Source organism: Diplotaxodon limnothrissa, linkage group LG3 (genome assembly GCF_057381915.1).
Source record: "Diplotaxodon limnothrissa isolate DT_005_m linkage group LG3, D_limnothrissa_male_GT1.1, whole genome shotgun sequence".
Lineage (NCBI taxonomy): Eukaryota > Metazoa > Chordata > Actinopteri > Cichliformes > Cichlidae > Diplotaxodon > Diplotaxodon limnothrissa.
The window spans coordinates 2152085-2167450 of NC_140598.1; the positions used below are offsets into that span (position 1 = coordinate 2152085).

Here is a 15366-nt window from a genome sequence, read left to right on the forward strand (position 1 = left end):
TGTGTGTGTGTGTGTGAAAGGCACCATGTCACATTCTAGGAGAGGAGAAGGCAGTGGGCCGTGAAGGTGAGAGAGGAAGGGGAGATAGTGGCTCTGGGTGGAAGACAGCCACTAAACAAATGGAGGAGTTAGGAGAGGCAGGCTCTGTGACTGCTTGGCTTGCATGCCTTTGTGACTTGTATGTGTTCATGTTCAGACTGCCTGTAGGGGAGAGCTTTTATTTTGACCCTGTTTTCTCTTGTTTATGTGTTGTCAGGTAGGTTATGGTTATAGGTTGTATATTTTGTTTTCTTGAGAGTTAGGTAAGTTTCTTTTTTTCATATCAGGGGAGATTTGTTTGTTATGTTGGCCATGGCTCTCCCTGGAGTTAATCCTCAGTCTGAACCAGAATTTCAACACTAGCATGAAATAAACTTTTAAAATTATGATCTTAGCTCCTCCTTCACTATTTACCTTTATGTTTGTCCCTTCAAGCCCCCTAGACTAGCCAGGGGAAGTAACACTGTGGAATGTTTTCTGCTGATTAAGCAACATGAGTGAGTTACTGTGGGGAGGAAACTCTCCTCTGTGATAAGATTTAAACATGCATCTCTGTTGTCCTGTTAACTGATTAGATTACAGAAAAGATGAGATGACTATATTTATTAAATAAAAAGGTGTCTGATAGTGTGGATAGAAGGTGTAGCGGGAAATGAAAAAGCAGCTTCAGAAGAAGTGCCTAAAGAAACACCTAAAAGTGAGATATGAGAGAAGGAGAAGAAAGGGGAGGGAGATCTGACACAGAGCTTGGGCCGGCGCTTCTCCCCTCTCCGTATAATATGGTAAATGGCCTGCATTTGTATAGCGCTTTACTCAGTCCCTATGGACCCCAAAGTGCTTTACACTACATTCAGCCATTCATGGTGATGAAAGGCCTACATTGTAGCCACAGGTGCCCTGGGGCGCACTGACAGAGGCGAGGTATAATACACCAAATAGCACATAATTTTCCTGTTCGTCCACCCCTGTCTGTTCTTCTACTTAAGCCCCATTACAGGCTGCTCTGCAGGCCCTGGAAGCCGAAGCTGACCTGGACTCCTGCTCTCCCCTCTCCCCTCGTCGACGTGACCCTGACCAACCGCAGCAGCAGCTGGACCCACCACAACAACCTGAAAATGCCAACGGAGCTGCAGGAGGGAGACCTCACACAGTGGAGACGGAGGGCGCTAAACCCAATTACCTCTGCAGGACTGGCTTCTGTGTCTTCTGTGTCTTCTGGATACTGGTGTTTTTCACTATTTTTCTTCTCAATCCACTTCGAGTTTTGAAATATTAGCTACATACATACATGACAGTATCAGAATCAGAATCAGAATCAGAATACTTTATTGATCCCTGGGGGAAATTATTTTTTGTTACAGTGCTCCATTTTAAACCAACATTAAGACAAGACAGACAATACGCTAACTAAGAATAGTACAATATATACATACATACATACATACATACATAAGTCACTTATAAATAAATAGCTGGAAAAGAAACATGTGTAGTTGTAGCAGCAAACAGTGTGTTAAGTGGATGCATTGTACAGGGAGATGGCCACAGGCAGGAATGATTTCCTGTGTCGTTCAGTGGTGCATCATGGGTAATCTCAGTCTCTCACTGAACGAGCTCCTGTGACTGACCAACATGTCATGGAGTGGGTGGGAGGTGTTATCCAACATTGTCTTTATCTTGGACAGCATCCGCCTCTCCGACACCACCTTGAGGGAGTCCAGCTCCATCCCCACAACATTGCTGGCCTTACGGATCAGTTTATTAAGTCTGTTGGCATCTGCGACCCTCAGCCTGCTCCCCCAGCATGCAACAGCATAGAGGATCGCACTGGCCACAACAGACTCATAGAAAATCCTCAGCATTTTCTGGCAGATGTTGAAGGACCTCAGTCGCCTCAAAAAATAGAGACGACTCTGGCCCTTCCTGTAAAGTGCTGTGGTGTTTTTAGCCCAGTCCAGTTTATTGTCAATGTGTACTCCAAGGTATTTATAGTCCTCCACAATGTCAACACTGACCCCCTGGATTGAAACAGGGGTCAAGTGTTTCCTGGTCTTCCTGAAGTCCACGATCAGTTCCTTGGTCTTTGCCACGTTGAGCTGCAGATGATTCTGCTCACACCACGTGACAAAGGAGTCGACCACAGCCCGGTACTCTGTCTCATCATCCCTGCTGATGCATCCAACCACCGCAGAGTCATCAGAAAACTTCTGAAGATGGCAGGTCTCTGTGCAGTGGCTGAAGTCTGTGGTGTAGAGGGTGAAGAGGAAGGGGGAGAGGACAGTCCCCTGTGGTGCCCCTGTGTTGCTGATCACCTTGTCAGACACACACTGTGGGAGACGTACATATTGTGGTCTTCCTGTCAGGTAATCAACAATCCAGGACACCAGAGAAGCATCCACCTGCATCGCTGCTAACTTATCACCCAGGAGGGTCGGCCTGATGGTGTTGAAAGCACTGGAAAAGTCAAAAAACATGACCCTCACAGTGCTCGCCGGCTGGTCCAGATGGGTGTAGACACGATTGAGCAGGTAGATGATGGCGTCCTCTGTTCCGAGACGAGGCTGATAAGCGAACTGAAGGGGATCCAGATGTGGTCTTACTATGGGTCGCAGCTGGTCCAGGATGAGCCTTTCCAGGGTCTTCATGATGTGGGAGGTCAGTGCCACGGGCCTGTAATCCTGGGGGCCACTGGGACGAGGCGTCTTTGGTACAGGGACGAGGCAGTATCCAGAAGACACTCTGTTTTCTAAGCCAGTCGGCACCGGTACCGTTATATACGTAAGCTAAGTGCAACAAGAATGTAGGTGCGGCTGGCTAGCTTGAACGTGACTTCGCATGTGAGGGCTCACTTGACCACAGTCTTGTAACAGGCTGCTGCTCCACAGCTGTCGCATTTCACAGAGTTCTGAGAGTCTCTGCTGAGACTAATATATTGGTAAGTAATGCAGCTGCTTCACTTGGGCTACTAGCAGGTTGCTGAGTAGACATCTGTTGTATTGGTTTGTTTGAAATCTACCCCTTTTTCCTTCAGTTTCCTTGTCAGGAAACAACTTCCTGTTCAGCTGAAACTGCTTGGTTTTCAGTAAAGTGTGTGTGTGTGTGCGCTAAAGTTTCAGTAGTGTGTGTGTGTGTGCGCGCTAAAGTTTCAGTAGTGTGTGTGTGTGAGAGCGCGAGCGAAAGCTAAAGTTCAGTAAAAATGTCCCTTACGGCACCTCATAGATTATATTCTTAAACTTAGTTACAGCGCTTTCAGAAAGACATCTACTGTGATAAAGTCTACTCTCCACCGCTGTGTAATCAATTATTGTAAATGTAAATGTTATCAGGAAATGATCAGACAGCAGAGGGTTTTCAGGAAACACTGTTAAATGTTCAGTTTCTATGCCATATGTTAAAACAAGATCTAGAGTGTGATTAAAGTGGTGGGTGGGTTCTTTTACGTTTTGAGAGAAGCCAATTGAGTCTAATAACAGATTAAATGCCATGTTGAGGCTGTCATTTTTAGCATCTACATGGATGTTAAAATCACCCACAATAATTATTTTATCTGAGATTATCACTTTTTTCATGTGCTGAATCATTTTCACCTGTATCCTGATCATTTTACTGTCTTTGTACTTGTTCTTTACTGTTTATCTAACTGCAGCTTCCTGCATTCCATCACTGTGTATATTTGCCTTCAAACTGGTCAGACTGGTGTGGACAAACGATATTTTGTTTTGTATTCTTATGATGACATTTTATAACCATAACTATCATTGATTAATCATTTATCATTGTCGTATCTGTTGACAGAATAACCTTTTAATTAGATCTATGTTAATCTGAGTAAAATATTAATGTACACATATTTCCATCACTTTAAGTAGTCTCTGGATTATTCTTTCTGTCTGCTTAAGCTGTTGCAACATCACCATCACCACTCGAACTGGTGGGTCCAGCTGGACTGTTACATTCAGTTTTGCACGTAGTCGGGCCTCACTAACGTGCACATATATACAGACTTATGAAAGACACGCACGTTCCCTCACATACACACATATTAACAAAGGGAGGTCGTCTCAGGACATCTTCTCTAGTGGACTCACAGTTTCACAAAATGCACAACAGATCACACACTTGTTTTCTCTAAAAGTATCATCTGATGTCTATATAAGGAACTTTTGGGATTGTGGGGACTTGATATCATTTCCAGTAAGGTCTGTGTGACGTCATCATGAATAATATAAAAAGATATGGAGAAGCCTCCGCCCGCCAGAGATCTGTTGTTGTACTCTTGTCTTCCCATGCTTCTGTTTTAGAGGTGTGTAATAAAGATCACTATTCTGGCATCTACTGAGACCATGCAGTCGTTTGTCTTCTCCTCAAATTCGAACCATGACACTGGTCATGGTTCACTGTTGAAATGAAACCTTGTTGTAGCTGCCAGTGTGAACACACTGATCCCTGCTCAGCTCTCACACTCACTGTCTGCTTTCTTTGGAATATGACCGATGCAAATATTGAAAGCCAGGGAGTTTCTCTGTTTACAGTCTAGTCTAGTCTAGTCCTGTTCAACTTCCTATGTTCACCACATCCACAAAGTCATTTATGTATCTGGGATATTTTTCCACTTCCCAAAACACTGGTAATGACAATAAACTGTCCAACAAAATATATTAATGTTCTGTGAATATATGAAAAACCAACATAAGTGTGAAAACGTAGTCTTTCTACAGAGATATTTCACCTCATAGCTGCTCACAGACTGTATTTACAAGTGACCAACTACAACATCTAACGCATAAGTACATCGAAAGTATATATCAAATATTTTCTGTATTCAAATATATTCAGAGATATTTGAAAGCCTTTCCAGGTGAGTTGATCGAGGAGGGTCGGAAGCCATTGTCAGACAGAGACTTTACAGTCAAGGAGTCAAGGAGGCCATTTACATGAAAGGGGAAAGACCATCTCTCATCGAGGAGGGGCCTAAGGGTACATCTGTCACCATCTTACATGCTGTGATTGCAGCCATTCCCCAACTCTCTGTGAATGGGACTCATGGCCATTGATCAGTGGGCTTTGATGAGTGGTTGTTGATCAATGGTCATTTGAATTTGCATATTATGATCAACAAACTGAACTCCCAGCCCATTGTTCCTTCAGTGATGTTGGTTTCAGTCATTATGCAAATGTTCTGTTGATAAGGTTAGGAAACCTGCAGTCAGCTGAGACTGAAGAAGTCGCTTGGAATAGTGGCTTGAATTAGTGGCTGCCTTCTGTCTGTGCTGGTGCCCCATCTATACTTTGTTCATTGTTTTATGTTGTTCCTCCGTATTATCGTGAAGCACTTGGGTTTTTAAATGAGCAAAATAAATAAAACTCTATTGTATTGTACTTGGATGAGTGATGAAACATTTCTCCCACTGAAAACACTATGTCCAGATGAACAGAATCAACTTTTTCCCAGACTCTGATCACACTAACAGAACTATAGAGCAGCAGATTTCAGCTGCACACAGCTGATGTTAGGCAGGACAACTTTACACACTGACTTTAATGGAGAGACCGGAAATACAAACACACACAGTTTGTTGTGTGAAGAAATCAAACATGAGCTGAACAAACAGTAAAGTTCCTAAAGACAAATTGTTATGGTGATGAGTCTGCATACCGGCAGGAAGTTGAGCGGCTGGTACTCTGGTGCAGTCAGCACAATCTGGAGCTGAACACTCTTAAAACTGATGACAGTGGACTTCAGGAGGCATCCCTCAACTCTGCTCCCCCTCACCATATCAGACAGCCCTGTGTCAACTGTGAAGACCTTCAAGTTCCTGGGTACAACCATCTCCCAGGACCTGAAGTGGGAGACCAACATCAACTCCATCCTCAAAAAGACCCAGCAGAGGATGTACTTCCTGAGACAACTGGGGAAGTACAGTCTTCCACAGGAGCTGCTGATCCAGTTCTACACTGCGGTCATTGAGTCTGTCCTGTGCTCCTCCATCACAGTCTGGTATGGAGCAGCCACTAAACAGGACAGGAGCAGACTGCAGCGGACTGTACGGGCAGCAGAAAGGATCATCGGCGCCCCCCTGCCCTCCATCCAGGATCTGTACCTCTCAAGAACCAGGAAACGGGCAGAGAAAATCATCGCAGACCCCTCACACCCTGCACACAGACTTTTTGATCTGCTGCCCTCTGGCAGACGGTACAGAAGCCTGCAGACCAGGACCACCCGACACAGGAACAGTTTCTTTCCCCTCGCCATCTCCCTTCTTAACAGTTGACCTGTCACACTGCTCCCACTGCCAGACTGCAACTGCACCTTATGTACATTCTGTAGTATTCATTCCACCTCATTCATTTCTGTATTTTATGTATATAAGTTTAGATTCGTTATTTTATAGACACGTGTGTGTGTGTGTGTGTGTGTGTGTGTGTGTGTGTGTGTGTGTGTGTGTGTGTGTGTGTGTGTGTGTGTGATTTACATTGCTGTGCTTGAGAGCCACCATCTACCAGAACCAAATTCCCTGTATGTGTCTGCACATGTACTTGGCCAATAAACACGATTCTGATTCTGATTATTGTAGGATCTACCTTACAATATAAAGTGCCTTAAAGTGCGTTTATGTATATAAGTTTAGATTCGTTATTTGATTCTGATTCTGATTAAAGGAGGAAACAAAGCAAATTTACAGTTTCTTCACACACACACACACACACACACACACACACACACACACACACACACACACACACACACACACACACACACACACACACACACAAACAACAAGTGCCCCTCAACACCTGGACACTAAACACGGACACACAGGTGAGCTGCTTCCTGGAAGGAGGCGGGACTCTACCTGAAGCAGGACAGGTGGGAGGGGCAGTGAAGTTCATTTAACTACACTGGAAAATTTCTCGCCTTTCTTTCCTATTTCATTGCATAGAATTTGCATTTGATTTCTCTGCGTGTGTTTCTGTGTTCAGATGTAACAAACATCAACCAATTGATTAATTTTTTAATTCATAATCAGACTTCCTCCAATGACACCAATTTTATCAAAAGATAAACAAGAAAAAACTTTAATAAAGACAAATCAAATTAGTCCATCATTTTTTAATGGATCCTGATCATTTTACTGTCTTTGTGCTTGTTCTTTACTGTTTATCTAACTGCAGCTTCCTTCATTCCATCACTGTGTATATTTGCCTTCAAACTGGTCAGACTGGTCATAGTTCACTGTTGAAATGAAACCTTGTTGTAGCTGCCAGTGTGAACACACTGATCCCTGCTCAGCTCTCACACTCACTGTCTGCTTTCTTTGGAATATGACCGATGCAAATATTGAAAGCCAGGGAGTTTCTCTGTTTACAGTCTAGTCTAGTCTAGTCCTGTTCAACTTCCTATGTTCACCACATCCACAAAGTCATTTATGTATCGGGGATATTTTTCCACTTCCCAAAACACTGGTAATGACAATACACTTTCTCTATAATAAATATTCTCGTTTGGCTCTCGGCGAAGGTGGTCGCACTTTTTCTCCTCTCCTCTCCCTTATCTTCCCTGCTTAGCCGCTTATGTCCTTGTCTTGTGTTTTTACTTTTCCCTGGAACACTCTCTCACAGTCTGCTCTCTAAAACCTAAAAGAGGAATTATGGATTGGATCAACTGGTCCCTAAATGCAATTGACACCCTTTAACGAGAAGTTTGGGCTCGGGTGAGCCTGAGTGCTGAAGATATCGACCTATTCGGAACCATGGTAACAGCGTTCTGGCTGATCGGAGCTGGCTTGAAATTCATATGAGCTGTTCGCACTAAAGTAAAAAGCACCATCACTTCATGCGGCTACCCCTTTGGCGCCAGCGGCGGTCTCGAGGCTGGAGCCGAACAACAACACCCTGATAACGGCTGTGTTTAGTCTGTTTCTTCCCATTCCCTGCAAGGCCACCTGGGTTGGCTGGAAGACTGTTTACTTAGCCTGGCAGGGCGAAGGACACTGTCTCAGCTGAACTATGGACACGCACACACACACACTTATATTGATAAGCACACACTCATCCCCCCTCGCTTTCCAAACGCCTTCGATGCTTGTTTCCTGCGGGGGAACACGGCGGGTCAAGGTTCAAGGTTCAAGGTTCATGGTTCTTTATTTGTCACATGCATAGTTATACAAGTATAACACACAGTGAAATGTGGCCTTACACGCTCCTCGACATGTGCAAAAATTGGGGGGAGGTGTAGAGGAAGAACATTATATATATATATAGTATATACACTGGGTGAATGTGCAGTAGTAGCAGCAAGCAGGTGAATTCTGTACATTAATATGAATAGACATCTGACTATTTTACAGGATAGACAATATAAACATATTTAAAATTAAAGGAATTGAAATGTACATTGTGCCTTGGTTTAGTGTCTGGAAGAGAGTCCTGTCTCAGTCAATTATAGATGATGTGAGAGGGCGGGTGTGTGTGTTTAGGGCACGGATGGCTTGGGGATAGAAGCTCCTCTTGAGTCTCTCTGTCCTTGCCCGGAAGATGAGGAACCTTCTACCAGATTGCAGAAGTTGGAACAGTTTGTTGCCAGGATGGGACGGGTCCTTCAGTATCTGCTGTTAAGTCTAATTGTTGAATGTTGCCATTGTGTTTCTTAAATTTGTACAGTCTTAGTTTAAGCAGTAGGATCAAAGCCATCCCTTTGATCCTGACCACCTCTCCAGCCACTCTGTGCTGGGGGAGGTTTTATTGTAGATACATCCTATCTGAAAGATCTGTTTCTTTTGATGTAAGCTTCCTGGGTTTATGACCCTTTTGGTCAGCAGGAGGTCTCAAACACACACACACACACACACACACACACACACACACACACATTCTCAAACACACACACACACACACACACACACACACACACACACACACACACACACACACACACACACACACATATACATTTACATACAGTGCCTTGTCTTTGTAACCAAAGGGGGTTGCAAGGGGAGGTGTTTTGTAAACGATTGTTTGAAGTTTGTCAATAAAAGGCAGCGAGAGGAGGCCACCAGTGTGGTCATTTCGACGTGCTGGTCACAGATGAGAGGCCTCCCTTGCGCAAGAAATCGATCGAACACTGTTGCCTTGTTTTTCTTTCATGGGAATAAGTCCTGGATACAGCGGGGTCTGAGTTTAGACCCAACATCTGTGCTGCTCTAGTCCGGCATCTCCTGGTGTAGGTGTCCTGAAGCGGGGGGAGAGCAATCCTGCAGCAGCGTTCTGCTGTACGGATCACTCTCTGGAGAGCTTTTTGGTCCTTCACACAGCTGTTCCCGAACCACGATGTCATGTTCTGTGTGAGGATGCTCTCCACAGCGCCTGTATAGAAAATCCTGAGGATCTTTGGAGAGACCCTGAACTTCCTCAGTTGTCGTAGGTGATACAGGCGCTGCCTAGCCTTTTTGGTCTGGACCTGAATGTGGGCAGCCCATGTCAGGTCTGAGGAGATGTGGACACCAAGATACTTGAAGGACTGCACCCTCTCCACTGGAGCTCCATTGATGATGATGGGCTTGTAGTCTCTGTGCTGACCCCTTCTGAAGTCCACCACCACCTCCTTGGTCTTGCTGACGTTCAGCTGGAGGTGGTTGTCCTGGCACCACGATGCCAGATTCTTCACTTCATCCATGTAGGCCGTCTCATCGTTGTTGGAGATGGCACCCAACACCACTGTGTCGTCAGCAAACTTCACAATGGTGTTGGAGCCATGGGTGGCCACACAGTCTGAAGTGTAGAGGGAGTAGAGCAGTGGCGAGAGGACACATCCCTGAGGTGCTCCTGTGTTGATGGTGATGCTGTTGGAGAAGCACCTGCCCACCCTCACCACCTGAGTTCTGCCAGTGAGGAAGTCCAACACCCATGCACACAGACGGCTGTTAAGTCCCAGATCCCTCAGCTTTGTGAACAGTCTGCAGGGCACTATTGTGTTAAACGCTGAACTGTAATCAACAAACAGCATTCGCACATAGTTACCCTGTTTCTTGTCCACGTGGCTGAGAGTGGTGTGTAGGACGTGGGCGATGGCATCCTCTGTGGATCTGTTGGATCTGTAGGCGAACTGCAGCGGATCTGTGGTGTCTGGGATGGAGGAGGAGATGATGTTCTTCAGCAGCCTCTCAAACACCTTCATTACTACCGAGGTCAGTGCAACTGGCCGGTAATCGTTCAGGGATGAGGGGTTGCTGTTCTTGGGCACAGGGATGATGGTGGATCTTTTGAAGCATGTGGGGACCACAGACTTCGCCAGGGACTCGTTGAAGATGTAAGTGAACACACCTGCTAGCTGGTCAGCACAGCAGCGCAGCAGACGGCCGGTGATGCCGTCTGGCCCCGCCGCTTTCCTTGTGTTCACTCTCCTCAGTGCCGCTCGGACGTCATGCTCCGCGATGCTGGTCACCGGTCTCTCGCTGATGACGTCACTGTCCTCGGTAGTCAGGCGGTAGATAGCATTAGCCGCCTGGTTAACCTCGAAACGGGCGTAGAACCGATTCAGCTCGTTGGTGAATGCAGAGTCGGCATTGATCGGCGCAGTGTCCCTGGCTTTGTAGTCCGTAATGGTGCGTAGTCCGTGCCACATACTCCGTGTGTCGCCCTGGTGGAAGCGGGACTCCACACGTTCCCGGTACCGGCGTTTGGCATCTCTCACCGCGCGCCGCACGCCGTATGAGGCCGCTTTGTAGGCGCTCATATCGCCAGTGGCGAGACCCGCGTTGTAGGAGGCGGTCCTGGCGTTTACTGCAGTGCGGATCGATCTGTCCATCCATGGTTTCTGGTTTGGGAATGTGGTGACTCTCGCAGTGGGGATAATCCCCTCCGCTAGCATATTGACGAAGCATACTGCTACTTCCGTAAACTCGTTGATGTCGACTGCGCATGCTCTGAACATGTCCCAGTCGACGTCGTTGAGTGCGTCCTGAGTGCGTTGAGTGGGTCTGAGCCCGCGCTGGAATGGTAGCGCTGTGCAGGGCGGCTGCTGTGTTCGCTTCGCATTACTCCTCACCCCCCACCCAATCCTGTGGCTTGTCATGTCTTTCACAAAGTTGTGCTGTGGACATTATGTGCTTTTTGTGCAGAGGAGTTTCTTTGTTTCCTGTTCTCATGCTGTCCTACCATGGAAGCACAGCATGAGTAGAGGTCTCTTTTTTCCTCTTGTACTTTCCCATTGTAGTGTATATTTCAGTGTTTTTCTGTAACGCTACCGATCTGCGACTTGTATCCCCATGTAATGTCTGTGTTGTGTGTGTAAGGTCGGGGGGGGGGGGGGGGGGTCCCCATTTCACTGCAGGGCAACCTGCATGTGGCGAATAAGGCTTTGATTGATTGATTGAACGGTCAAACAAAACTAAGTTTCAACCCATTAAGTTCATCCAGGGGGTGTTTCATAATCTTCTCATCTTCTTCAACAGAAAATTATTCCTATGAGTGACACCAGTCCAGAAACCATGCAACGGCAAATTATTTGATAATCTGCTGTTTCATTCAATTCAGTTCAGTTTTATTTCGATGGCATGAAATCACATCAACATTTGTGTCGAGGAGATCCTACAATAATAAGATGACCCCTTATTAGCAAGTATTTGGGCGACAGGGGGAGGGAAGAAATTCATTTCTAACAGGAAGAAACCTCCAGCTTAGTTGTGCTTCCGCTGTGGCGTTCAGGTTTATTTGTGTCAACTGTGTTCCCCAGGTGTTCTCATTTCCCTCATTACCCTCCACCCTTTATTTAGTGTCAGGTCGTCTGTTTATCTTGCCACATATCTGGATTTCTCATATCTTCCCGCTCCTGCTCAGGTTCATGTATTTGTCATAGTTTGCATGTTTAGCTCTAGCTTTTCCCAGTTTAGTTTAGCTGTTGGTCTTTTCCTTAGTTTGACATCCTTAGTTTGACATCTGGCCTGGCCCCCACCAAGGTGTGGGGCCACCTTATCATAAGGTAGGGCCAGGTTTCACAATGAACTCACCCGAAACTCTGGCTGATTGGGACCCACACCCAGTTTCACACCTTGGCTCAGGCGATTAGAGGATCATCAAGGGGTCCTTTTGTCCCTCTGTGGGGGGAAACTCCCACTAGGTTAATATCTGGGACTCCCCACCATTTGACCTTAGAACTGAAGAAGCTTCTTGGATGAGAGGTGAAACATCTTCAAGTAACTAAAAGAAGTCCAGACGCTTTTCTTTGTAAGCTCCTTTGACATATAGGCAATCCAGACTTCTTACTCTGTTTGGAACAAACCTTTTTATACTACAAATATTCACATGAGTTTCTGTTTCCAGTCTACAGATCCAGCCACACTTTCTGTCTTCACTTGTGCATGAAGAAGGATGAGCAGAAAGCAGGTGTGCTGATGGAGGACGGGTCAGGTGATTGGAAACAGTGGGAACACACTGAGGCCACCTACAGGGCAGATGGGGAACAGCAGGGCTCTGAAATCAAATGCAATCACTGAATGTTTCTTCCAAGCTCATTTCAACCTGTTGAAGTCATGACTGAAAGTGCAGACTGAGAGTGGATCACATGATGTCTAAGGTGTGTCATGTGACATGTTCAGTATCGTCACACATGTCTAGATTGTCCCTGATATCATAACTGCTCAAACACTGATGATTATATTTGAAGAATTATTCCTGATGGCAGCAAAGTTTGAATGGAGCTCTCTGTCTGTGCTGATTTGTCGCCCTCTGGAGGTCAAAGCACAAACTGCATGATGTCACTGTAACCACCACAGTGACAGGAAGTGTTTTTAAATGATGAAACATGTCAGTGATGCTGATAGTGTGTTCATCACAGACGCTCAGGAATCAAAGTGAAAGCAGAGAAACTGGAATGAATCAGGTGTTGTAGAAGATGGAGAAACAGGGTGGAGAGAGGATGCTGCTCCTTCTTTGAGATCAAACATGTCGTGTTGTTCACGTGCTGTCAGCGTGATGCAAAGAAACCATGGAAACAAAGTGTGAGTGAAATCAGTCCAAAGTAACAGAGTGAAGAGCAGCAGATGTAGCACTTAGGACACAAAAAGGAAGGAAAGAAGGAGACAAGGTCCATCTGTGTCCTTTCAAACAAACAAGCATCAACGTCCAGGACTGAAACATGAGTCCACATATTTATACACATATTTATTTAATGAGAATAAAACAAGAATATTTATAACACATCAGCAATAATCAGGCCTGGGATCCCCCTGGTTACAAACAGGGTCCAGGACTGGGATCCTCAGGTGGATCCTGCAGGGTCTGGTTCAGGAAAAGAAGTCAGAGGTAAAGTCCACAAACAGCATTCTCACGTACGTGTTTCCTACTGTCCAGATGTGTGAGGGTTGTGTGAAGAGCTGTAATTATGGCGTCCTCTGTCCACCTGTTGGCCTTCTACAGACTGTAGCAGGTTGAAGTTGGTGGTGAAAACCTCTGCTAGTTGGTCTGCACATGCTTTAAGCTCTCCACCGGCTGCACCGTCAGCACCAGCTGCTTTCCTCGCATAGACTCAGTGTGGCTCTGACCTGATGCTGCTCCAGCTGGATGGGGGCGTCGTCCCTCTCTGTAACGCAGGATAGGTGTTGGTGTCACTGTTTTGTTGGTCATGAAGAACTGCTTTATGGTGTCAGGTGAGGTGATGTGCGGGGAGTTTGTTTGTGTGCGATTGTCCTGCGATTGTGTGCCACATGTTTCTGGAGTGGTTTGTGTTAAAGTGTTCCTCGATGCGCTGTTTGAATCTGCGTTTGGATTCTTTGATGCCTTTAGATTAGACGCCTCTTTGTAGGTTTGTTGGTCTCCTGATCTGAAGGCGCTGCTCTCAGTAGAGCTTGCACCTCACTGTTGAGCCATGGCTTCTGCTTTGGGAACACTTTCACAGTCTTTGTTGTTGCTACACTCTCAGTGCAGATGTTGATGTATGAGGGTACAGCAGATGTGTGGCCCTCCAAGTCTCCTTCTCATTTATTTCCCTTTCCTTGTACAACTGTTAGTTCATGCTGGTTTAAATGAGTCCTAAACTTCATTGTATGTGACATTAAACATCTTAAATGTAACTTTCTGTAGCAAAGAAAGCTGCAGGAGCCCAGGTTTCATCTTCACACACATCAGGAGCAGCTGCTCCATCACAAACACCACAGAAGAAGAACAACACTGGATCAGATTTAATGTAACCGGCTGTTTTTATCTGGATTTATCTGACAGGGACAGAGTTCATGTTCATGGACATCAGGATAAAAACAGAAGATGGAAACCTGCAGATTTGAGCTGCTCATGTGTCGTCCCTGGGCAGGTCACATGACTCCATCCAACACACAAAGACACACAGACACACAAGAAAAGCCAGAGAAACAAAGACAAATCCAAACAATCCATCATACTGAGTCAAAGTGATCACAGGTCTGCTTTGTTGGAGCCTTCAAATCTGTTCCTTTATTACTACCACTGAAGGCCACGCCCCTCTGGTCATGTGATCATGTGGTTTGTAGGAATGCTCCTCTTCCTCAGAGGATCCACCTGTGCTTCCTCTCCTCTCTCCTCCACCTGTTACAGTGAGGGAACGTCCTCCATGATGGAGGAGCTGCTGGAAAGTGCTGAGAGTTTCCTACAGAGTGAGACCTCTGACACAGTTCAGAGGATCTACGGCAGCAGAGACCTTCATGAGACTAAAAGTCTCAAACACACAACAACAACATCACACTGACTCCAGTCTGACATCACTGATCAATAATCAAACAGATCAAACTGATTGATCAGCCATCACAACCACGACAACTGTGAAAATAGTTGGATGGACGTTGCTGCTCAGTCACAGCTGCCTGGTCAATGTTTTTCATTAGCAATTTAGCAAAGTTGATGATGGTGATGAGTGTCTGTGTGAGTGAAAGAGACAGATTTTGTGTTATAACCAGAGATGGGCAGTAACGCGTTACTGTAATCCGATTACTTTTTTCAAGTAACGAGTAAAGTAAGGGATTACTATCGCAAAAACGGTAATTAGATTACCGTTACTTTCCCGTAGGAACGCTGCGTTACTGCGTTACTAAAACCGTGATTTTTTGCGAGAATGTCTCATGACGTAAGCGAGTGCGACGTTCGTGACAACAGCTGTGTGCAGATCAACAGTGGATCATATATCGAGTGCAGAGAGAGTATGAGCGTGCAGCGTTTAAAGCGTGGAAGTACTGACCTTACTTTGAGTTTGATTCCATAAAAAGTGACAAAATCATTAGTGTCCGCTGTGCGTGGGAAGAAAACTTCTTTTTACAGCAAAAAACCCCTAAACTTCTGAGCAAGCACCGAGTAGCTACGACG

At 45.7% G+C, this 15366-nt stretch overlaps 1 protein-coding gene across 2 annotated transcripts in view; it reads right to left on the reverse strand.

Moving 5' to 3' along the window:
- The window catches only part of LOC146634253 (NACHT, LRR and PYD domains-containing protein 3-like), a 675133-nt gene that overhangs the window by 613696 nt on the left and 46071 nt on the right, over positions 1-15366 (reverse strand). The window lies entirely within an intron of this gene.